At 40.7% G+C, this 24572-nt stretch overlaps 1 long non-coding RNA gene across 1 annotated transcript in view; it reads left to right on the top strand.

Annotated features, from left to right (window-relative positions):
- The first annotated feature begins 2667 nt into the window (after positions 1 to 2667).
- Positions 2668 to 24572, top strand: part of LOC112486776 (uncharacterized) — a 39873-nt gene continuing 17968 nt past the window's right edge. Inside the window, exon 1 of the long non-coding RNA XR_003049253.1 lies at positions 2668 to 2877. This is a non-coding gene — a long non-coding RNA (uncharacterized LOC112486776). The remainder of the gene's footprint in view (positions 2878 to 24572) is intronic.

Genomic DNA, 24572 nt, shown 5'->3' with positions numbered 1-24572 from the left:
ACACCCTACTGACGAAGCCTGAAGTGAAGTCCCAGTCCACCCATGGACAGACGGTCTGCAGGACATGATGCACACTCTGTGATGCAGACCTGTTGTTCTACAGCAGTTTTTTTTTCTTTTTTTCTGCAGTGGCTCTGTTGGCATGTTTGTCCTGCGCAGCGGTGCTGCTGCAGTGTCAGGCAGCACTGTCCGTTTCAAAACACAGAGTGGCAGTATTTGCTGGGCTGAAAAGAGAATTCCCCTCACAGTGAGTTTTTACTGGATCAATTCCACCCAGTGAAAATGAGTCATTGTTCACAGCAGATCTGAAGTATCTCACGGAGCTGCGTTGGTTCTGATGTGCTGTTGTGTCCTATCACCACAGCTGAACCAGCGCCGCATCTCTGATCTGTAGCCAATACTGTGAAGCATGTTTGTTGAAATATTACTTCAACAGATGTACTCGTAATTGAACAAAAAAATACTGTAAAAAAAAAGAAGTAAAAACGTGACATCCTTCGTGAGCGACCCTTACTTTTGACACACGTTTGTTCATCCCCAAAAACAATAGAAATGACACACGTTTGTTCATCCCCAAAAACATCTTAAAATAGAAACAGAAATAATCGATGGACTTGAATGAAAACCAGAGACCAAAAAAATGTGCTGTATAAAACGTGGACTTGCATTTGGAGGTCACGTGACCTGTGTGTCACAATCTCTTTGCATTTCTGTAAATGCAACACTAATCAAACACTCCTATTTATTCCAGTAAGAAGAAAGAAATCACAATAGAGTTATTTAGAGTCATGCTGAGCAAAGAGGAACCAGCGCCACAATAACAATGCACTCAAAATCTCGCGTGACCCGGAAACCCTGTTAGATTGTACTGCTGAGTCACGCAGTATTGTTGTATTGTATTGTTGCCGTGTTTAGTGAACGGCAGCGATATGAAAATATTGCAGCCATCATTAAACTGATTGTGTAAGAAGAATGAAACACACAGTGTGTATAAGTGTTTCTTCACCAGCTGGGTCTGTCAGAACAAGGGCTTCACGTCAAACATCTGATTAGAGTTGAATTCATCCATCGGTGCCAATGTTTACTGAACAGGAATCAGGTAAACCAACACTCTGCCCTTTTAACACTGCACAGAACAACACACTTGTCCACAGGGCACTGACTTTACTGTAAGTAATGGGATTTGCCCTTATGATTCGTAGGGGTAATTATTTTTAATAAGTGGTAATTGGATTAAATGAACAGTGGATTTCCCTATTATTTTTTCCAGAGACTAATGAACAAAGGATTAAATACAGGTACAGATAATAAATCAATCATACTTGAAAAGCAACAACACACCTTCAGTGGAAGTTTGTGCACAAACTGTTACTTCAGTATATATATTTTTTTGCTTTAATTTGTCTTCTCTTCTCCTTAAATAACTATCAGTAATCCCCACCATTAATGACTCTTTTTTATAATAAATATGAGATCATTTCTTTTTATTTGAGTGTCTGGTCCCTGAGGTGTCTGTTCAGAAAAATTCTGGCCTTCCGACAAATATAGATGTTGACCTCTGACCTACATCCTTTGTTCAAGAGGCTGTGCTATTTAAAACATAAACATGTTTTTTTTTTAATGTTAACCAAATATGACTATAAACCACATGCAGGGTCTGTCATCGTTATGATTCCCCACCTGTCCACCAGGGCCTGCTTCAGCCTTGACTCATGTTCAGGTCACGGCTTATATTTAGAATCATGCTTTTAGTCATCAGGTAGCAACGTAGAGCTGAAGAAAGTAAACCAGGAATGTTTGGCTGATTTTAGGGAGCAAGTCTGTGTGAAACTAAATCTAAATACAGTATATATGAGTTACAGTTTACAGTTATTGTTTCAGGATTCTATTTAGAGGTAAACAAAGATCATCCACAGTTTACAGTTATTGTTTCAGGATTCCATTTAGAGGTAAACAAAGATAAAACATGACCAGTAGCTGAGTGGATCCGGCCTTTTATTGGCCGCTGGAGTGTCACATGTGGAGCCTGTCTGTATGAATCACACCTCCGGTCGAGTCGTTTGCACTTTCACCTGCCATGAATGACTCGTCTTATTAACTGTTTCTGGGCACGCTCTCCAGGTAACCAATTAGAGCAGTGGTTCTCAAACTATGGTACAGATACCACCAGTGGCTCCATCTAGTACACACAGGAATCTGATTTTCTCTTCTTCTTGAGGATGATGAAGAAGTGTCTGTATTTATGTCGTGCTGTTCTAGTCTTGTCGACTTTAAGCACCTACACTGCAGGATTGGCCTTGAACTGAGTGACAGCAAGGCCGCCAAGAGGCGTGGCATATAACCTACTAATTCTGGATAAATATATATATTTTTAATGACAGAAAATATGTGACCAAACTCCACCTGTGAGTGTCTAAGAACATGGAAGAGCTTCACTCATCCACCATTTTATCAGGTAATTGTTTCTGACTAACTGACTGTTTCTCTCTTTTTTGCATTCTATGTTAATCTTTAATTAATTTTTTCAGGCTTTCTAGTTCCCTTTGTGATTTCTGGATCTCCTTTACTTTATTTGTTTTCTGGATTTCCTCTTTTGATTTTGTGGTTCTCCTCCTTGTCCTGTGATTGGCTGCCTCTCCTTGATTGGTTTCACCTGTCTTCCATTACTGTCACCTGTGTCTGTTCCTGCTGCTGATCACATGGACTACCTGTTACCCTGCTGCTGATGTTACTGTCACTGAGTTTCAGTGGATTTTATTGGATTGTATGTTTTACCGCTTTGTTTTGCTGTCTTAAATGTTCAAAATGGAACATTTTTTAAAGTCAACTGTAAAGGATTTACCTCAGAGGATACAGAAAAAAAGGTCGACATCATCGGTGAGTACGGCTTTGGTTTCTAAGACAATGACACTGCTGTTCATCGGTGAGTACGGCTTTGGTTTCTACAATGACACTGCTGCGATACTCTGTTGTGGAATATTTGTTCTTATTTATGTTTTAATGCAAGGTTTTTTTTTTACTGTTGTTGCTGTTGCTGTTGTAATGGTTGAAATACATGTAATTGCTATGAGATTGCAATTTAATGCTGTCCTGCTCTGTCCATGGATGTGCACTTGTGGTTGGTTGTTGTGGTCTGAGGGCTGATTTAGAATGGACCTGTTTGACATGGAACTAATGACACGACTGGCACATTGTTGAGATTTTTAGTGGAAACTGAGGCAAATGATTGCGGTGGTGAATTCTGCGTGGCCAAGTGTGCGCACAGCTATGCAAACATGATTGCATGTGGAGGAGGTAATAGATAATTGAGTGTGAGCGCAGACAGTCTGATTGTTGAAGGACCAGTGAGAAACCCCACAGTGATTGGTTCATTCTGTCACATGCGCTGTTGTTGTGCAGTATATGGAATCATCATCTAACTGCTTCTAACTAAAAAAAAAAAAAGTTTGAAAAAAGGTTTTTAGTTTATCGACTCTTACATAAGGATGTAAATTGATAATTGATTTTCTTCTTATCCATTCTCATTGGTTGATAAATTTATCTTTGAATAAAATATTGCAATTTAATCCTCTGCAAAAATTGTTAAAATAAAATACACCAAATTAGCAAAATAATCAAACCTTTACCATCAAAGACCTGAACCTGAGGCAGCTGTGAAATCTGAAAACAGCTTTGTTGTAAACACAACAAAGCTCAAAGTATTTTTTTTGTGTGTTTTTGAAAGCACCCTGTCTGCTATTGTTCTTAATTAATAAACATTATTCATACAGTACTGAAAGCAAATTAACAAATGTCACATTAACACAAGAAATGACATCTCATGTTGTAAACACTAGGACGTTTACGTGTGATGTCATCAGGCAAATACACGTCATCAGGCAAATGTGTCTTTGTAATCTTAAACAAACGGACTAACAATTTCACAATTTTGATCTTCTGTAGCAAAACCTGAACCTTTATTTTTACTTTCACCGTGTGATTCTTTTACAGTATACACGACAACGCAGCACCTGCACGTTATTAAGCACCGCCCCTGTTTTTTTTTTTTTGAAAGAATCTTTTGCAGAAACAGAGCTTATATCCTCATGCTTTGCATTTGCTTGCTCACATGCATACTGTGTGTTTGTGGTGAACTGGAAAAAGTCTGATGCAAAGGCCCATGGATAATTCTGATATGTGCAAGTGTAATTTTCCAGACCTGGGCCTGCCCTGTCATCAAGATTTTATCCAAAAATGACAGAAGCTGTGCTTCTTTGCAGCTTTCTGTGGCAGTGTGGTGTCGCTATTCCAGCAAATGTTAAGAGAGATGCTTTTGTTTCCCATACTTAAGACGAAAGGAAGTCTCATTGACCTCTTTCTAAGAACTAATTGAGGGTTTGTCCCTTTCGGCAAATGCAGTTGGAAAATCCTGCTCAGCCGCACTGAAGTACCTGTAGTGGGAGCAAGTGGAGAACGCTGCTTCTCTACAGAGAACCACTCCACATCTGAACCAGTCCACAGTCCACTGGCAGCAGAGGAAGCTCTGCTGGTGAACTCTGTTGACCTTCTGCCTTTTTTTTTCTCTGTCTGTGAAGGTCTTTTATTTTGAAGTTTAATGAGCAGAACATTCTTTGTAAATGCCCAAGCGTTGTGTCACACAATTGTCTTTGTTTTTTTTTTTTTAAATGTATACTTTAACATTGTTACACACTTTTCCCGATGACATCACACTGACCACTGAGCACCTCCTTCTCCTACTCCTGTCCCTCTTCCTGCTCTTGCCTTCGTTGCAAAGTCTTATTCGCTTAATTTCCAATAAAATTCAGAGCTTTCATGTGGCTCAAAGTAAACAACAAGCGTTGCTGTAGCCTTCGCAGTGAACGTCTATGGGAGGATTAAATGTCTTGGATTCTTCTCTTGGGTTTGTGTAAGACAAACTACAAGGCTGTTATGGTCCTATAAATAACAGTTTTATTGCATAGGGGAATTTTAATGCTTTTTACACAAGAGCACTGAAGGTTTCCACATGTGCCAACCATAGGCCGAGCTGCAGAGCTGAGGGACAATTACTTTAGACCCAATGATATACATAGCAGGGCTAAGAGTGTTACCCTTTTCCCGGAAGTTTGTTTTGTAAATCTGAACTGCAGATGTACTCCCTGACAAAAGTATCTACCAGGACTTCATAACTGGTCAGAACAGAACAGTGTTTTGTTGCTGCTTTTAAAGCCGGGGTAGGAGAGTTCTGTCCTCTCTGGACGGGCAACGCTGTACATTTAAAAACTGTCAGTCAAAAGTTATGACATTTCTGTAGTTAATAATACGATGTGTTTGTAATGTGCATGATGAAGATCTTTAGCATGAGCAAAGTGACTAATGTTGCTATCGCTGTGGCTTTTTTTGTTTTGACATGTTGACATGTCAGGTTGCTCTCGAGGGAAATCTAAGATGGGTTTTGTTTTCTTTCACGGTCAGACTGAACATCTCTTTGCTTGATTTATTTCAAAATTGACACATAAACCTGGGACAGATGGTCAGTCCATCACAGCTTCACATGAAAAGACAATTCTTTGAATGAAAATGTGCAAAAAACTAGGATTCAAACTGATGTCCTCCTTGATTTGAGGCACTGGGGGCTGAGCACTTTACATCATTGGTCGGGCTGTGATTTGAACACCTAGACTTGAGGCGTGTGGTCCAACATGTGTGTCTCTGTACGAGACTTTAATCCGTATTTTGATGTAAACTTCTTGGTTATGTAAACACGGTCTACCAGCAATTTTTTTTGTTAAAATAAAGTTAGCCTACAGGTGCAACACCGACATTTTAAACTCTATACTTAAAATAATGACCAAAACAGGAGGGGTCATTTTGACCCAAAGGTGTATGACAATTGGGACGAGACATTCTAGAGGTTAAAATGTCAGATACACAACACAGTTGGTGTTAATGATGGATCGATAGATAGACAGAGAGATACATAGATCAATAGAACTTTCCCTCATGAGTTTCCTTTGGGAACGTCAGGGCACGGTTTGTGTCAAATAAATAACAAAAGTTTGACCTGAAGTTCAACTTGACCACAGATTTGTCCTTCAACAATACTGTTTCAAATAGTAAAAAACCCGAACACTGACACCAATACTTTTTGGCACATTATTGTTTTTTTTTCCTCCAAAGTTCCAACTGGACACATTTTGTTTCACCATGTTTCACCAAAGACCAAACTCGTGCCATGAGTCACAAATCTTGTTTTGTGTATTTGTCAGTGGGTGGATACAAACCTTTTCTCTCCCACACAGACACAAACGCACACAGACACACAATTTTTTTTTTTTTTTTTTTTTTGCAGTTTCTCCATCGGAATGAAAGGGAGGGGAAAAAAAAAATCCACACAAGAACCCACAAATCAAATCTCCGTTCCTATAAACAATCAGTGCACAATGACCTTTAAATCTCAATTGTTCCATATTATGTCTCTTTTGAGATGTTCAAGAATAAATTCTCCAGCACAAATAGCGAATTCAGTTAAACATTTGTAAGTTGTACACATGTACTGGGTTCTAGCGTCATGTGTCTTAATATGAGATGTAACACGACACAGAGCCCACATTCCCGTTCTCTCCTAAGTCGCTCACACTTGGAGGCAAAAAGGCTGCAAAGAAAAGCCAGTCCCTCTTCCCCTTCAGCCTGTAAGTCGTTCTGAACGCTTGTATCGTGGTTTTATGGTGAGCTCTTGTCCTACTGTACTTGAAATAACAAAGGAATCCCTATAATAAAACCACAGTGCCACTCAGTGATGTCACAGACGCAGTAATGCAGGTGCAACAGTCTGGCAGATGGAGACAGTGGACGTTCACCAAAATATTCGTCTGTCGTCGCTCATGCACGGGGCTGGATTTAAAAGGACAAAGAAGCCACAAGTGGAATATCTGAACAATGGATTTTAATTGCTCATTCCAAAAAAAAAAGCGCTTGTGATTTCACTTTATTTTAGTATCCAAGCGCTTGTGATTTCACTTTATTTTAGTTTCCACCAAAAAAAAAGAAAGAAAAAAACTGCACTCTAAAAATGAAGCAAATATTGGAGAGATAGTGACAGACAGATTCCTATCATGCCACGAAACGTCCAAAGACGAGTGTTGGCGTGTTTTTGATTAAGGCCATTCTAGGACCCGCGCCGAGTGTAAGGACAAGACGCACATTTAACTCATTTAACCCTTTTTATTTAACGAGCAGTAAAGAACTCTCCCCGTGTCATATTTTCTTTTGTGACGTATTGTCTCATTTTGAAAATTATTCCAATCTGCGGCACGAGTGGAGTGGAGCACATATGAGAGACAACGTGAGGTCATCAGCTATTCTTGTACATATTTTATTTTCTGGACCACAAGAGATGCTGTCTGGCTCTTATTTATGGGTTTTTGTCGAGCTGTTCAAACGGCGGCAGCAGCACAAACACAAATTGTTAACATCCGCGAATGCTACGCCGATGACATCTCTCCGTCTGCCTATTGTACTGTCACCTTTTATAATTTTTTTTTCTTAGTAAATGTCTTTATTTTTTAATAATTACTCAGATTTGTTAGTAGAGCAAAAACACAACAATAAAAATGATTCACACTGTCCCCAGACCCTTTTATTCCAGTGTTTAATACTTCTCTCAGCCTGGTGTGTGTCACTTGTGTTTTTCAAGCCATGTGGAAAAACACATGTTTGGGGTTTGGGTGTCCAAGTCCTCGACAAAACCACATGGAAACATGACATTTCATCGCAGATATATAATCTTGGATCAAGGAACCAAATAATTTGCTTGACTGTAAGTGAAGTGTTTTTTTTTTTTTCTTTCTGTCAAGCCAACACTACAGTACTTTCCCAGTATCTAATTGATTACGGGGTCATAGGTCAAGTCTAATAAAAATATATTTGCACTAGGATAATTATCTTAAACTCAGTATTTTCCAGTGCATTACAAACTGAGGAGTGCATATTTATTTATGTCACATTAATCCCAAAACCCATGCAAACATGGAGTACCACCACTAAAGGTTACAGTCGATATTGTCTTAACGAAGCAATGACCAAATAATGTCTTCAGTTTGGTCTGAAGGCGAACTGAGCCTAGGATGTGATGTCACCCAAAATCAGTTGAGCTTAAAATGCCACGTGAAGTCACTCTTTCTGGTCTTCAACACAAACTGTACGCCTGGGGGAAAAACAAGTAGGAATGTGTGTGAAGATGACCACAGATGAAATACAAAAGGCTGTGTGGGCATGGAGTGGGCTTCGTTCCTAACTGGGAATTGTGAAAAGAACAGACACTGATTTATTTATTTATTAAGAAGAAAGGTTAGACATCTTTATTAATGATATTTACAGGCAGTTATACAGATACTGACTATAACTGTAAATAAAAAAAAAAAAAAAAAGACAATACCATTTAGCCTTTTGAGTCCGTGCTGCTTTGTTGCTCTTTGCTGCTCCTACGGTTAATTATTGCAATTAATCCTGAGGCTCTGTCAGTTGAAAGGCTTCACTCTGTACGATGGCAGCTCAGGTGTTGGTGCCGTCTTGATCAGGTGAAGACTCTGGAATTTTTAATTCCAGAAAGCTGGGATATTTTACAGTATATAGGTCAAAGGGCATCAGGTGAACAAAGTCAAACATAATTAAAAAAACATGGCCGACTTCAATAAAGTAATATTTGGATGTTGGATGAAGAGACACTTTGAAGTCCATCAGTTATGTCGTTTTACATGCATAAGTAAAACAGAGTAAGAAAAAAAAAGAAAAAAAAGAAATATGTAAATATGATGATTATTTAGATTGAAACTTCTGGCCCGGGGACCACATCCGGCTCATGGAGCCTTCACATCTGGCCTGTGACTAAAAAAAAAATTATAAATACAGACAAATAAAGGATTTCTTCTTGTTGTTTACACTGCAGTATCTTTATTAAGCAAAAACATTGAGAGTTGAACTCCAATGAACTGATGACGGCAGCAGTGGCCCTCGGCCCAGCTGCGTTTCAGACCCTGATTTACACATTTATGGTGTGCATTTCCATTGTTCAGTTACATCGCGCTGCTGCAGTTCACTGAAGGTCCAGGTAGATCAGTTTGAAACCCACAGGATCATTCCAGGGCACTTTTCCTTTTCAAAGTTCCCAGTTTTCTGGAACACACCGTTGTTGTTGTCAGTCCTCCAGTTGCTTCCAAACAGCAAAGGTTGAAGTTTGTAATGAAAAACAAAGACGAAATTAGATCCCAGGAACATTGTCTACTTTTACGCTGTTCTTCTAACACTTGATCCTTTTCATGGTCGGTGTGGCAGCTACTGTAGCTGTCAATCACAACCTCCCCGCCCCCCCAAACACACACAGAAACACGGGAGACTATTGAAAGACTCCATAATAACCATCAGGGATTGAACCTGTATCATCCAGCTGTAAGGCAAGAGCACAAACCACTCCCCTCTATCTTTAATTTTAATTAAAAAATTCACTCCAAACTCTCCTTTGAGGCCAAACATTTTTGAAAAATGTGAAGTTAAATTCCACTAATAGTTGTAGTAATGCAACGCAATTCCCCGTTGGAAGTCATTTAGAAGTCTTATAACTGTCACGTTATGAAGTGGTTACTGTTTCTGGACCTTTGTCCAGCCAACAATGTGGATTTGGTAGAAAACTAATAGAGTTCTGGATTTGAAGCTGCTCAAATTAGCACACAATGATCCTTCTCAGGAACTTTACCTGCTCCGCTGCGTTGGGCCTGAGTTATTGTCGTTACACTAACGCTGAAATAGTGCAATGTGTGCAAACTGAGAATGAAATGTTCTTCTACGACCCGGGCCAGCTTTTGTGCATGCAGCCACAGGTTTGGACTCAGGTTGTTCAGTGTTACAACTCTGACGCTCTGTATTTAGAAGATTCATTCTTAAAGTAATGTCTCACATGTACATGACCTCTTGACCTCAGTCCTTGGACCTGAGTCTGTGTGCTGACCTGTCCCACAGGCTTCTGTGAAATATGGTCAATCTCTGTTTGGATCATGGCTACATTTGTATCATTACGTCAGTATAATTATGTATAAATACGTGTATTTGCTGTAGTTTGTCGATTTAAAAATTTAAATTTTATTGAACTCTGTTAAATGTTATTGATAAAATGCTTTTATCATTTTCTATGCCATCTATTGGAGAAACGTGGGTATTGCAGGGAAAAGGCAGAAGTATAATGTTGATATAAATGAATTATATAATTTGGAGATGAAAAGATGAAAAGATGAAAAGCTGAGCGGGCTGCGGAAAAGGCAGAAGTATAATGTTGATATGAAATTATATAATTTGGAGATTCAAAAGGTATAATGTTGATATAAATGAATTATATCATTTGGAGATTCAAAAACTGAACGGGCTGCACCGGCCCCCGGGCCTTAGTTTGCCCATGCCTGTTGTAGCCCCATAAGCTAATGTGTGAAATGACTACTAGAATAAGGTGTCATTGTGCTGCTGAGCTGTAACTTAACGCAGGCATTTTGAACACTTTCAAACCAAATAAAGCTTTAATCAAACCAGGCCAGTTCAGCAGCGACGACTGGTTCGCCTTTGATACTTGATGTCGCTAACCGTGGCTCCATGTGCCTCCTATTTAGCACTTGAGTCGTGACGTCAAGTCAGGTAGACCTGTGCACGGGCCACACAGGTCTGTAATGAGCAAAGTCGGCGTGAAGCAAAATACAGACTCTTTATATTTACAGTGTGCGAGTGATTTGCAAAGTCTGTAACTGTTGCATTCATTCGTGCCGCGGGTTGTGAACGCAGCACACTGACAAATGTTTAGGAGTCAGAATGTAACTTGTAAACTGATTTTCCTCGGGTTTAATTCAATATGCCGGGGTGCAACGTGGTACGATCGAGCACATGAAACAACGTTGAATCTTGTTTGTGCGACTTAATTGCAGCAGTTAGCTGGAGTGTACGCCTCGTTTACCTTTGTGTGTCTGCACACAGTGACTCTGCCGAGTGACACGTCTGCGGGCTGGACACCCATCAACGCAAACCCGTTGGCCTTAGACCTGAGGAAAAAGTTTATAGCTTGATGGCAGTTAGCTTTACAGTCAGGAGCTAATTCAATAAAGGTCCCTTTTCCACCTCGTGCGCCTCCGCAGCTGAGCCCGAAATGAGAGAGGACGGGAGACAGTAATCCAAGTGCTGTGAAAGAGCATTTGATTTGCAACATTAAAGGGAAACTGGGGGCGCCGTCAAGCAGCGTTAGGACCCGCTGCCATAAACTCCTGTCACACTTTATGGACTGGCCGTGAATGAACTTCACTTTCACCTCCATCCGACCTCTCGCTCCGCGCTACATTTCAGAGGTCACAGACGCAGTCGTTTGTATTTTAATCCATCTGCGAAAACAATAATCACAAATATTCACAAGCACAACATTTTTGTGACAAATTTGTTGACTAATAACCGCAAAAACGTGCCATCAACCAGCAAATGAGGTAATCGAGGATTGCGGCCGAGGCAGAGTGGGGGTGGAGCTGTGAATATAAATGTAAATGGTAAACGGCCGGGCAGTAACTTCACTCACAGCTGTAGAGGACAGTCCATAAAACCAGGCACAGCAGAGAAGTCCCACTCTGGCTCCCACCCAGCTGTCGTGTCTCACACAGTATTTATCTCCTGATTTCATTTGCTATTTGGCAAAAGTTTGAGATAACAAAGTAGTTTTTGATTACGCAAGAAGACACATCTTTTATCGTACCATATTTTTTTGCTGCCTGCACAAGGACAAGGGAAGGACTTTTACACCGCAGCTGCTGTCCAGCACAGGTGGAGATAATGATGCCTGTGATTGACGACTGCCTCAGTTTTCAGGGGCTCGCTCTTCAACTCTCTTCACTCAAACCATTATTAATATTTTACATACATATGGACCTCTATACTTGTACTTGGTCCAGGTTGAGATGGATTCAAAATAAATGTTCTTTATACCATAGATGCTTTTACATCAATGACAAAAAATCAGCTGGTTTTAAATAGTAAATAGAATAGGAAAATCAAAATAATCCAAAGGAAAAAAAAGAACGGTACTACAGAAGTAATATGGCGCCATCAGTGTATAAAAATGAGCTAGTAATAAATGTGGTGACAAAATAGGACACTTTAATGTTCTGATTTTATAAATGCTTTTAAAAAGAATTTCTATCTCAGCAGCAAAACAGCAGGCAGTGTGATAAACCTGCGCAGGCACGAAGGCATTGCTTGCTAACTAAGCGAACTATGGTTTTGTTTTTTTAGAGGCAATTTAATTTTTTTTTTGTATATTTGTCTGTCCAAAGAACATTCAAACTGTACATTTACATATACAGTTCTAACCCACATTAAAAAAAAAATAGAGGCAAAAATGGGACATGACAGCACACAATACTAGCAAACTGCTAAATTTACCCTCGTCAAGTAAATACTCTTGCACAGATTATTTTCAGTGACTACACATTATTCATAACAGTCTCCTGTAATTTGGACGAGACGGATGAAGTCGTCCACGCAGAGACACTTCATCAGAGTGTCAGATGTGAAGTATCATATTTTGTCGGGGAAGGACGGGGGCTGCGTCTCCGCAGCTACAGACCTGACGTGTTAACTGGGCTTTTACAGTAGGAAGGAGTGAAGCACACAGAGGTTTACCACCATGCTGGGATCACCATTTTAATGGAGGCTCGCCCTAGCCCACATTCAAACCCTGCATCTCTTGGCCCGCGCCGAGGTGCGAGGGTATACTGGAGAGCGTTCCCATGGAAAAGCTGTTAATGCAGCCACGGTAGTGAGGTTCAGGAACCAGTTTCCATCATATTTTACTGGCAACAAGGACATTCGCATATTGGACGGCCTTATAGGCCGACTGCAGTCCTGTTTGTTGTGATGCAGCTGAGAGTTCTGATGTTTTATAGTCTGGCGGCTTCATGCTACACACTGCACCGTTTTTTTTTTTCTTCTTGATGCTTTACTTGACCTATGGGTGGGTGTGAAGGGGGGGTCTGATCGCACTTGTTTTTGCATTGTCTCCATGTTGCTATGCAGGCCGACTTTTCCGTTGACTTGGTTTTCCTAGTCGTCTTTAAAGAGAAGCCTGGCCCTGATTGTTCCGGATCATAGGAGTGAATTAAATTAGCGACTGGTACTGGCCACAGAGTCCACAGAGACGGAGGCGTTGTGCTCAGAGATGAGGGTCCACCTCACGTTTCCAAGGCACATTTCCTTTCGCCCCTTTTTTTTGTCAGCTTTTTTTCATTTTCAACTAATCTGAAGGATTTGTGACCAAAAGAGCAGACCCTTAAAAAGAAAAATGCATCACGCTGGTTCTTCCATGAGTGGGCCACACGTGTACTGGTGTCTGTAGAATCCAGTACAGATACTGTACCAGTATCTGTGTTGAGCCCAGTATTTTATTTAAAATCCCCGTACTTGAATCTCAATCATGTGACTATGGTGGTATTTCAGCACAATCAGCTGCCACCTGTCAGCGTTATCAGTATTTTTAGACTACACCACTACATACATGTCATGAGTGCTTCCTTGGACTGGGACTAATAGTTCCGATAAGGCACCTTCTTCCTGCCACGAGATTCAGTTCTGACGGCTCTCTCCTCAATCACCGAGTCTGCTTTATTTTGAAACAAGGCGATTTGTCACTATGCCGATGAGCATCAAGTTCATATTAACCTGAAGCAGAAGGACATGTCTGTGCAGAGTTATGAATTCTTAGGGACTTAAAAACATGGAGGTCATCAAATGTTGTAGTTGTTCTTCTGCTGCATGGCTGATTGTTAAGATCCAGATGTGATCTTCTGAGTCCTGAACTTCTCTATCTCCACCGTGCCATGACTTCTGCAGTCATGGCTTCGACACTGTGGAACATTTTGCTCGTACACTGGGCAGGACTGTTTTTAAATCTGTCTTGAAACGCACCCACTCTGTTGGCTTTTTCAGTATTTTTGCTGTGTATTGTGTCCCGTGTCTTTAATGCGATCTTCCCTGTTTTTCCCCGCGGTCCCGTGTCTTTAATGCGATCTTCCCTATTTTTCCCTGTTTTTCTGCCTCGTGTCGTTGCTGCGATCACTTTCGTTAAACGCTGCTAGTGTTTAATGTTTTATGCGACATATAAATAAATTGGCTAGAATGGGATTAGGTTTATTCGGGGCAGTTTCACCGAAAGGCAACCTCGTTATTACAGGAACACCCTGATCACATTCACACACTTACTTACCTGGAGGCTGCCCAGCTACAACCACAGTCTGATCCGTTGGCCACCGAACAGTTCCACTGGGACAGTTGGGGTTAAGGATTTGCTGAAGATCACCACAATGATGTTGAGTGTTGGATATGTACCGCTCCATCATCTCTCTCTCTCTCTCTCTCTCTCTCTCTGACTTCTCCCTGACACTGTGGGATTTAACACAGCAAAGACGTCAACAGCCATTCACCAGTTTGCCCGTCTTATCTTCAACCCGTTGCTATAAAAGTCCTGCGGCTGCGTTTACATTCAGGCCACTCTGTGTTAAAGTACATCACATCTGGAGTGATTTTTATTTGGACTTTAAAATGAAACTGCAGCTGTACGTTTGTTTCTAAATTTTTCCACATATTACTGTACAACACTAAGCCTTTTTCAGCACATGGTGTTGAGCCCAATAATCTGGCCATTGACAGGTTTTGGAAAACTGCAGCTAATCGGCCGCAAACGGCTGTGATTGAAATGTTCGAATTTTTAAAGAGTCAAAGTTATGGCCCATACATTAACGATCAGAAGTGAGTGTGAGTTTAAAGTATGAAAAATAAAAATCAGCACTTTTATATTACTTGAGTCATGTTGTGGTCTACTTTATTTCTCCCTGTGGATTTATTGCATTTTCAAAGTCTATATTGACCAAAGTATCACCATACAAAGTACACATAGTATTCAGAGTGGGTACACATATTATTTGGGGGGGGGGTGTTATTTATTTTTTAAATTTGGGCTATTCCAATAAAATGTATTTCACTTAACAGCAAACTGCTAATGAGATAAACTAGTCAAATAGATCAGTCTGTTGCTGGTCACTAATGTTACACCATGTAGTGTATTAGTGAAAACACAGTCATATTCGGCCATTATTTGTCACACAGTAGTAAAAATCTACACTGTGAGTCTTCTCAGCTGCCACAGGAGGCGCCATTATGGACATGTGGTTTCTAAATCATTTGCTGTGAAAATAAAATCAGTTTTAACGTGAGTAAAATGCATCTAAATGTATAAAGTCAGTAAGATATATTTTCATGTTGTCAGTGAACATAAAAACAACTAATTATTGCTTTTGAGACGTAATTAACGTTTGATTGGTGTTATCCTTACATAGCCCCACACCTGGGCATGTGAACAATGATTTATTGTTTGCAGTGTCAATTATTAATAGGAGCCAGCAACCAAATTTGAGATGAATCCATTCCAGACTCTTCTTGTGAAACACTGAAAATTCTCTTAATAGCGTCACTTATTTCTGCGTAGGACCCCAGGGCTTTAGAATCATTTGGCTGCTGCGGTGAAAACAGGTAGATATCAATCTTGCATTTCTAAAAATTTACACTACACTTCTTTGTTTGAATTCTAGTGTGTTAGACGATCGCCATAATGATTACTGTGTTGTTGCTCAACACCCGTTGAGTTTGAGTAAGCTCGCACATATTCTGACTTGCAGAAAAGGCTGTGTTTATTGTCGCAGCTCGCTTCTTATCTTAGATTTATTTACTTGGCTTCTTAAAGAAGCTGCTACTGCAGCAGCAACGAAACTAATTATTGCTCTGTTTTGGGTATGGCAGAGAAACAGCGGATTCTTTTCTCACCTGAGGGTGAGTGTATTTGATGTCTCTGTAGTCCAGAGTCTGATGCTGCCCTCGATGAGGTACTCTGGCCCCAGGTTGGTCCTCTGGTGGCCGTGCTGACACCACAGGCTGGGTCGTCACATCAACAGCAATTCCTGCAGGTGTCCTTGGATCAGGCCTGACATCTACTGCCGTCAGTAGATCAACAACGTCAGCACTTTTAAGGTGTTTTAACCCCGGAGACAAAGACAGGAGCGAGACTTACTGGGAGATTTGTTCTGTTACAACACACTTTTTTTTTACACATTTATTCCTGCTTTCCTACATTTTCCCTTGCACATGAAAAACTCGTTACTGGATAATGACCCATTCAGATCCATCGGTGACGTTTTTTTTCACCGTGTTCAATGAGATTTTTATATAGTTCATATTAATATAATTCAGGAGGCGTTCAGTGACCTCACACCTCAACAGACCTGTGCTAAAATGCCATGATTCCACAGTCAATACAAAATGAGTGGAGATCTGAATTAGCATCTTAGTGTGAATGCATGTTTAATCATTGGTAGAAAATGATGTCTGTTCTGCAGACACAATACGAAAGTTCATTCCTGCATAGAGTAACTGTAACAAAATATAAAGTAATGATGTTAAAAGTACTTGTTCTACAAAAATGTACAAAATACAGTGCCGTATATCAGTATTTTAAAAGTTACAAACCGTCGCACAGTATTCGTTAACTCCTGGGAAACATGATGCGAGACGACCCAAAAGAAATCTCTTGCGACCCACCTGAGGGTCGCGACCCAGTCTTTGGGAAACAATGCTGTATATGACACAGTCAGGTACAACGCGACATGCAAATGCATTTATGAGAGACGGCTACTGGCTCTGAATTGTGTCAACACTGGAGTGTTCTGCTGTCGGAGCAGAGTTTAATTTTCCCTCTTGTCCTGGGAACGTTAACATCAAGTGTAAGGCAAGATCACGTCTGCTTTCATTATTTCTGTTCCACTATGACATTAAGCTATGCAACATATTATAAAGACATTATCTTATTCCGTCCAAAGTCATGCCTACATTGTTTTTCTAATTCGCTCACCTAATTCACCGCCGAACTCCGGTTCCACCAAGTGTGTCTTTCTCATCACCGAGTTGTGGTATTAATGTTCGGTAACCGCACACGTTGTGATAAATTCTTTTCGCATGTTTATCTGCTCCATGAGTCACAATGTTTCTTTAGGGCCTGACGTTCTAGATTTAAAAAGAAAATTTCAAAAACACTCCACTTAATTCAGAGCATGTTAACATGTGGTGAGCCGTCACATCCAGAGCGACTTCCAGTCCGCCGAGCCAGTGGTTTCACTATCTTGCAGCGGGGCCTACGGCCAGGATGTGCGGCTGTTTGTGCAATTGAACTCTTGTCCTCTACATGATGGTATGGTCACCGTGACCACTGGACCACCCTGCCACCCTGAATAATCGTTATTAGGTCCTCCAAATAAGCCCTGTACTTGTGGAACAGAAGGGAAACCTTTTTTCGGTGGATGTTGAGTGGGTGGCTGTAACAGCAGGATGTTTTCATTTTAGAAGACCTGACTTGGCCCTCACATCTGGGAGGAGCCTTTCCCTAAACCGTTGCCATAAATTGTCGCCGCACATCCAGCGCGAAGCGGACGTTTGGTTCCTAAAACAATACAGCGCCGGATGGTTGTGTCAACCACTGGAGGGGTTACGTTCATCTGGCATGTAATTAGCCATGTAGCAGTTTGGTGACAGCATTGCCCCCTGTGTTAATGTGAGCTAATGTTAGCTTAGCTTACCTCACTATGTTACCCTTTAGTGCAGCGACCACTGACTTCACCATCCACTGCGTGTCCAGTGAGGTCCGACTATTTTAGTCCTTGATCCACCACCTGCATCTTTCTTTTTTTTTTCTCATCTCACAATATTCAAATTTCTGTCTCATCTCACAAGCTTGAATTTCTTCAGAAAATGTTTTCAAACCTGCGCTTCACTTTGTAACTAACTGGCTTGCGAGCCGATCAAGTTGTACCTTTATCCTTCCACTCTTCCTGTAATAGATTTGTCATATCTGACTGTAACAATGTGTGTCTCCAGTTTCAACCAAAATGGACTCGTCTCAGTTCAAGTCCCTCTCAGTCTTCACTAAAGACGGCGGCATGTGAGGCCGCTGAAGTGCTGCGTCAGACCAGGTCCGCCAAACTGCTCCTGGCAGTCCGCCATCTGCTTCAACTGTTTCCCGCGGCCTTTGCCGTGTTGTCTCCTGTCCTGTCGTATCCTCCCGGAGGAGACGCTCCTTCCTCCTCCTCCTCCTCCTCCTCCTGCGTATTTCTTCTTTTCTGTCTGTGGATCCGACAGACACAGCCAGCCAGACAGACTGGGGCTGCATATTTTTGCACAATCATCTCTGTTGAGATAGACTGCCGCCATACAATAGAAAACATTTTTTTTTTTAAATAATTCAATTTGTTGAATAAATTTTCAAGGAGCAAGCCAAAGAAACGCCAAAGTCGACGGGCTCGTAGAAAGAAACGCACGGCGTGGAGGAGGTGTAGTGCCTGAGGGTGTGATTTAAAGTAACGTAATGTATTCCAGGTTGCTGAGGTAACCCATAAGTCTTACACTAAGTAAGTGATAAAATGGGAAAATTCAATTCATTAAGGCAACTAAGTGTCTTACTTATTTTGGCATCATCTGCAGTCAATGAAATATCGATGTTCACTTTTATATATTTATATATAAACATATATATATAAACATATATGTGTGTATATATATCTATAAATAAGTAAAACAGCTTTTTCAACTGCACTGAAATGTAAAAAAAAAAAAATCATATTCTACTTTTTAGGGACATTTGATTTCTAAGCATTTTAACTGACTGGACAGGAAACCCATCAAGGCAGATCATAACACTCGTGGACACTTATGAGCTGCTGTTGCTCTGCTCCAACACTCAGCTCCTCAGAGGGCTTCCAGAGGTCAGAGGAAACACAGTTGGAGACCTGCTCTCATCCTGTGTGATCTGTTTTGAGAGTTATCTGAGGTAGACCATTTGTTCTGGCTGCAGATGTGGACTTGAACTAAATAAAGGGATGGAAACCCAATAGTTGTGTCTCAGAAACACCCAAAAGGCAAGTTATGATGAGGGAAATTTGGAACCAAAGAAAAAAGTTAGCGCCACAAGAAAGAAGTCTTTTATTTAAGATAAGTGTTATCAGGATATGAATAGAATTCTCGGTGCAGAACTGTCAAATGATCCTTTGGTTTTTTTTGGATAGATTTTTAGCACATTGTGGTTAATAGAAATCAAAGCTGCACTGACTTGCCCTAAAAATTCAACAGACGTTAACAGCTTATAAACCAAGTCAGTCATTTAACAGCAGAAGTAAAGAAGACAAAATGTGAAATAAACTATATTGTAAGAACAAAAATTAATCTATAACATAAGGCTAAGGTCTGAGGGTAATTCAAACGGTTCCAATATTTATTCAAACAACAAAAAATATCTCTGGGTATCTCCAGTTTGGTAATGTAGATTTGTGAGGGTGATTTACCGTTTGATAAAGTGCCCATTGTCTCTGTTACGCTGCTGACAGTCTCTCCTCCACACATCTCCAAACCATCTCCACCTAAACTGCCCCTCTGATCTGCTCCTGTCCATCCTGGTCACGCTTCATCTTCATCTTCATCTCCTCCTCTTCCGGCTCAGCCATTTGTCTACTAGACAAAGCAACTGTCTCTTATTCCGACATCATAGCAGCTCTCACTACTGTCATAAACATCAACGATTCATTTGACTTTCTGTCTCTTTCACAACAACAACACAACAACTATAGTTATATTTCTATAGGTTCCAGGTTGAAGTTTCCCGGTGTTTTTGGCAGTAATTTGATGTAAATGCTAATGCAAGCTAGTAAGTAATCCATGAGCGTTTTGTTTAGTGTTTACACTTTTGTATGAGTATCTCTGTGGCAGTGGAATTCATTGTAATACAAAAAAAACCTAAACAGTTTTACTATCAGCCCTTCAATGACCCAAAGTAAAAATGATTGAAAACGAGAGGCTATAAATTTCACATGAAGTGTCTATTTTAGGAGAGGAAATGTTTTTGTGCCTCTGCAAATCAGCACGTATCCAGCCACCACACTCTTGGATGGAGATGCCAACCTGCATCACTTTACTTGACTTGGTGCCGGCTTAGGGAGAAATCGAACTCTCTGCTCCCACCCCCTCGGTGAACCACAACCTTTTGGGCAAAAGGAAAACGGACAGCAGGAAAAAGCTCATCAAACTGCTCTTAACATCTTTGGAAACTGTTACGCAGACAATGATATTAGACTAATCCGACTTTGCCGTCTCCCGGTACATAACCATACAGCTTACCAGACGGTTTTAGCGCTCGTTCCGTGAAGACATGCCTGTGTCAGGTTCAAAGAGGCTCCTTTGACATTAACCATACTTGGCACCGCGTCTTAAGACAAACTGGTGTGACTACCGCAAGGTCTGGCCACAAGAGGCTAGCCCGACTGGCATGGACCTAATCACAGCCATGTGTGTAATCACGAGATGTGGAGTTCCAGTCTGGATTCATGACCATATGGTTATGGCAGCAGCCCGATACAACATGCCCAAAGAAATGTACTTTGTTTGGTTTCAGTGTCTGTTTGTGCTCATCTGGTTAAAAGTTCAAGTGGTAATCCACAAGGTCTTTATTTTGACAGTCTGGCAGCATCTCTGGTGTGAAGCCTTCATTGCTGCGGCGCTCCCGTGCCGCGCTTCCCAGACTTCATTTGTCAATCAAGCGGTGCGGCTTTGCCTGTGTTGTCTTTTCCCTTTGATTGCGCGTTGCCAAAGTAATTCCTATAGGTGACTGTGAATATGCAGAGCAGCGGAGCTTAGGTTTTTATTTATTTAGTCTTAATAAGCCACTGTTGACAGCAGCATGAGCATCGTTTCACCACGTGGTCTTCAAACGGCAACCAGACAAACAGTTTAAGGACAACAAATCCAAACGTTAACGTGGCCGTTTGGATTGCCATGGTGATGTGTAGAATAAAAATAATAATAATAAAAAAAATGTATAAAAAAAATGAAATGGATAGAGAAATGAGAAATGTAATAGAGAAACGTCTGCCCTGGAATAAAAACAAAATCAGTCGGGTCAGCATGTAACGCGAACAGACATTTGTTTAAGATTTGGTGGCTTAAAACCTCGAAGCCAAAACACTTGGATGATATTGGTGGTGATGTCATAGCACTGCAGTGTCCTCGCTGAGACCAGTTTGTGGTGGATGGATGGAAGAGCAAAACATGGGACCGTTCCCATCTGCCATGCAGTGCACCGCTGCTACAAACCTCATCCACTGGCAATAACAAAGACTGCCTATAGTTTTAACTTTACAGGTAAAATGACAGTGACTATTACTTTACTTTAAACGAACCTACTTAGAAATTGGAAAGGCAAAAGGAGAGGAAGATGAAGAGAGACAGGTCATCAAGATGACCCATCTACCTCGGATGGCATATAAACCACTAGGTCAGGAATTAAACCCACAACCCTCACAGTACAACTGCACTACCACTAGAGAGACTTTGTTGGTTTCTTTGTTCTGAACTTTGTTCCATTGCTTTGACAGCAGTGTCTGTGAATCTGTGTTTCTCAACCAGGAAGGCAAGACATTCAGCCAGTACTTGAATACTTTCTAGTACATTTGTTGTTGTTTGTTTGTTGTACAGATCAGCCAATCAAGTTGAAGGCTAGGAAACACAGTGACTATAACCCTTCTTTGTTGCTGTAATCTCTCAACGACTTCCTGTCTGAGAAGACGTAAAAATGAGTGCTCCATTTTCCTTTGCTATCAGAGGAAATGCACCTTTTCCAGCATCAGACCTCAGTCCATGCTGACTGACATGGAGACACTCCACTGAGCAGCCTTCAGGCAAAGACAAACTGAAAGGCGATTCCATCGCTGCTTCTCATGCTTCACCCAAAACCGCCAAGTGGAGGTGGATCGTTTGTGTTTTGTTTCCCAGCATGCATCAACAGCCCCTCAGTGTAAAGCGACGCAGGAAACCTAACAGCCAGTTGGACCAGGTTCAGCTTCCATCCCGCCGGAGTCTCGGGCGGTCCTGTGGCGGTTCCCTGCTCCTGGATGGAGACACACCTCCTCCGGGCCGGCGCCCCCTCCATGTTGTTCTGTTCAGACGTTTCTGCTTTCTGTCAGACGGGTTTTCCATATACCTGTTTTGCGCAGCTGTGTTGCTCTGTGTGGAACCTGGTACACTGCGGGCTCTGTGCTAATGTGCTGCGGAGAACTCAGTACTCAGGCCTAATTATGCTGGTGTGCAACCCCCTCACACCCAGGCACACAAACATTCACAGAGACACAAACACACACAGAGATGGTTGCGATGGGAGCCAATGGTCAGAAATATTTGGTGTGGACAGTTTTTTTCACCGCGTTGGTTAGAATTCATCTGTGATGCTCTCAGAATGAAACAGAAGCTGCAGACGAGTTAGCCACCGATAGACGAGGGACGAAGTACTCCAGTTAAATTGGTAAAAATCTAAATACTATGACACTTTAAGGAAACGGTGTTCTTAAAGTTATATTCCACTCCCATTGGTCTCCATGTCTTAGTCTTTTCTTATTAAATCACCTGTTTCTGATCTGCTCTACTTCATGCTGAGAGAAAAAATACAGAACACTTTGAAATACCTAATTCCAAGCGAATACAAATATGTAAATAAATTTGACTAATTTTTTCTAAAAAATAAACATTACTATGACACTTTAAGGAAACGGTGTTTTTAAAGTTATATTCCACTCCTATTAGTCTCTATTTTGAAATACGTAATTTAAAGTGAATACAAATATGTAAATACATTTGACTAATTTTTTCTAAAAATATATAAAATAAAAGCTTCCAAAGGTATTAAAAAATACACATACAAATCATTTGCTCTGTGGAATTACTCAATAACTCTCCCTGAGAACTTCCCATCATCCCTGACCTGTCATTGCTTTTTACATACAGGTATTAAAAAATACACATACAAATCAATTGCTCTGTGGAATTACTCAATAACTTTAATACTATATTGTTAGTCAATGACAAAGAGACAAACAGAAAATGTCAGTCAGTTCACAGAGCACTCTAATAATCTTTAGATTTTACTCCCCTCATCCCTGACCTGTCAGTGCTTTTTACATATTGTTGATCATATTGGCTGGATTTTTAGATTGTTTTATTCTGGATGGAAACACTTAAAAAAGACACTTTTAATCTCAACAGGATGTTCCTGTTAGAAGAACGTCTAAATAAAAGTACATTTAAATAATATAAATTACAAAACCTTTCTACGCTCCAGATGTTCTCTTAGATTTAAAAAGTCCCACTACAGCTTGTCAAACACCTTGGTGTACTGCACTTTTTCCACCTCGATCATTCCAGTCACGGTGACTACATGTTCAGTATGTGCTGGTCACAGGACATGAAATCATTTTAGTTCTTTCACACAGGTTCTTAAATAAAGTAAGGATGTAATCTTTATATTTCAAGATAAGTGGATTCTTGTTCCCTGGGAAACAAAGACAAAGTGACGTGTCTTTTGTTTTGAAATCCTAATGTCACGCCTGACTAATAGGAAATGTCAGTATGAGCAGCTTCCTGTACAGTAAACCCTGTCTCTCAGACGTTTGTCTCAAAGAGAAGACTCAACGTTGGGTTGGGAGGAAGCAGATGTGTTTATCTGTCGGAGTCCTTCGTTTTAAGATCATATACTTCAGGTTAAATGAGTCTTCCAGTTAGCTGGAATAAATATCCATAAACATCCACTCCACGTATTGTCTTTAGAATCAGCCAACGTTTGAAGTGTCCACACCTAACGACGTGTCCAGTTCCAAAGTAGTCTGCTGCCGCCGCAACTATAAAGGGCTACACCTCAGCCCGGTCAGAAGGTCACAGTTGGGTCACAGTTTGAGGAAATCAATGGTGGTTTCCCATTTTAAAAGATACAGAACAGGAAAACCTCCACCTAATACAAGGCACATCAGAAACCCTTAAAACACGAAGGAGGTGCAGGGCATTTTTGATAAGCACAGATAACGTGAGGAAGACTCCTCATGTCGCGTCGCTCCACCTTGTTTTTCTTTTGTATCTCAGTGAAAAAACATGGATTCTTTTACCGTTCGTCATAAAACTAATATTGATTATAAAATAATATGCTTTGTTTGGCCTATTAGAAAAGTTTTTCCTTGTTTTTTTATTTATATTTTTACCTGTAAATGTTTTACCCAGATATATGGATATAAATATATTTGTTTTTACGTTTGTGAACTTTAAAACGTCAAAACAGGTCGAAATCATCTGCTTAAATATAATAATAATGCAAAATGCAATGTTGTTGGTGTTTACGGCACAGTCAATACCAGTCAATATATTTAGAAACTTTACATGCTCTGAATGAAGTCACTCAGTGTTAGCCTTTGTATTGTCATGAAGGCCTTTCTTCACTGAAGACCATTGTAGTTATGAGATTTAGAAAATGTTTGTCATCATGATTTGGGTGGCAGTCATGGAGACTGCTGCCCCCGTGACCCAGTAACGGATAAGCGGATGAAAATGGATGGATGTTTGTAACCTGTTCCAAAGGTTGGGCTCCTCGTAGATGGTTGTTATTACTTGTACAGTGGCGG

The sequence above is a fragment of the Cynoglossus semilaevis genome, chromosome 2 (assembly GCF_000523025.1).
Source record: "Cynoglossus semilaevis isolate Cse_v1.0 chromosome 2, Cse_v1.0, whole genome shotgun sequence".
Taxonomy (NCBI): Eukaryota; Metazoa; Chordata; class Actinopteri; order Pleuronectiformes; family Cynoglossidae; genus Cynoglossus; species Cynoglossus semilaevis.
The sequence above is the reverse complement of the archived record's forward strand: the minus strand, read 5'-3'. Positions and strand labels throughout refer to the sequence as shown.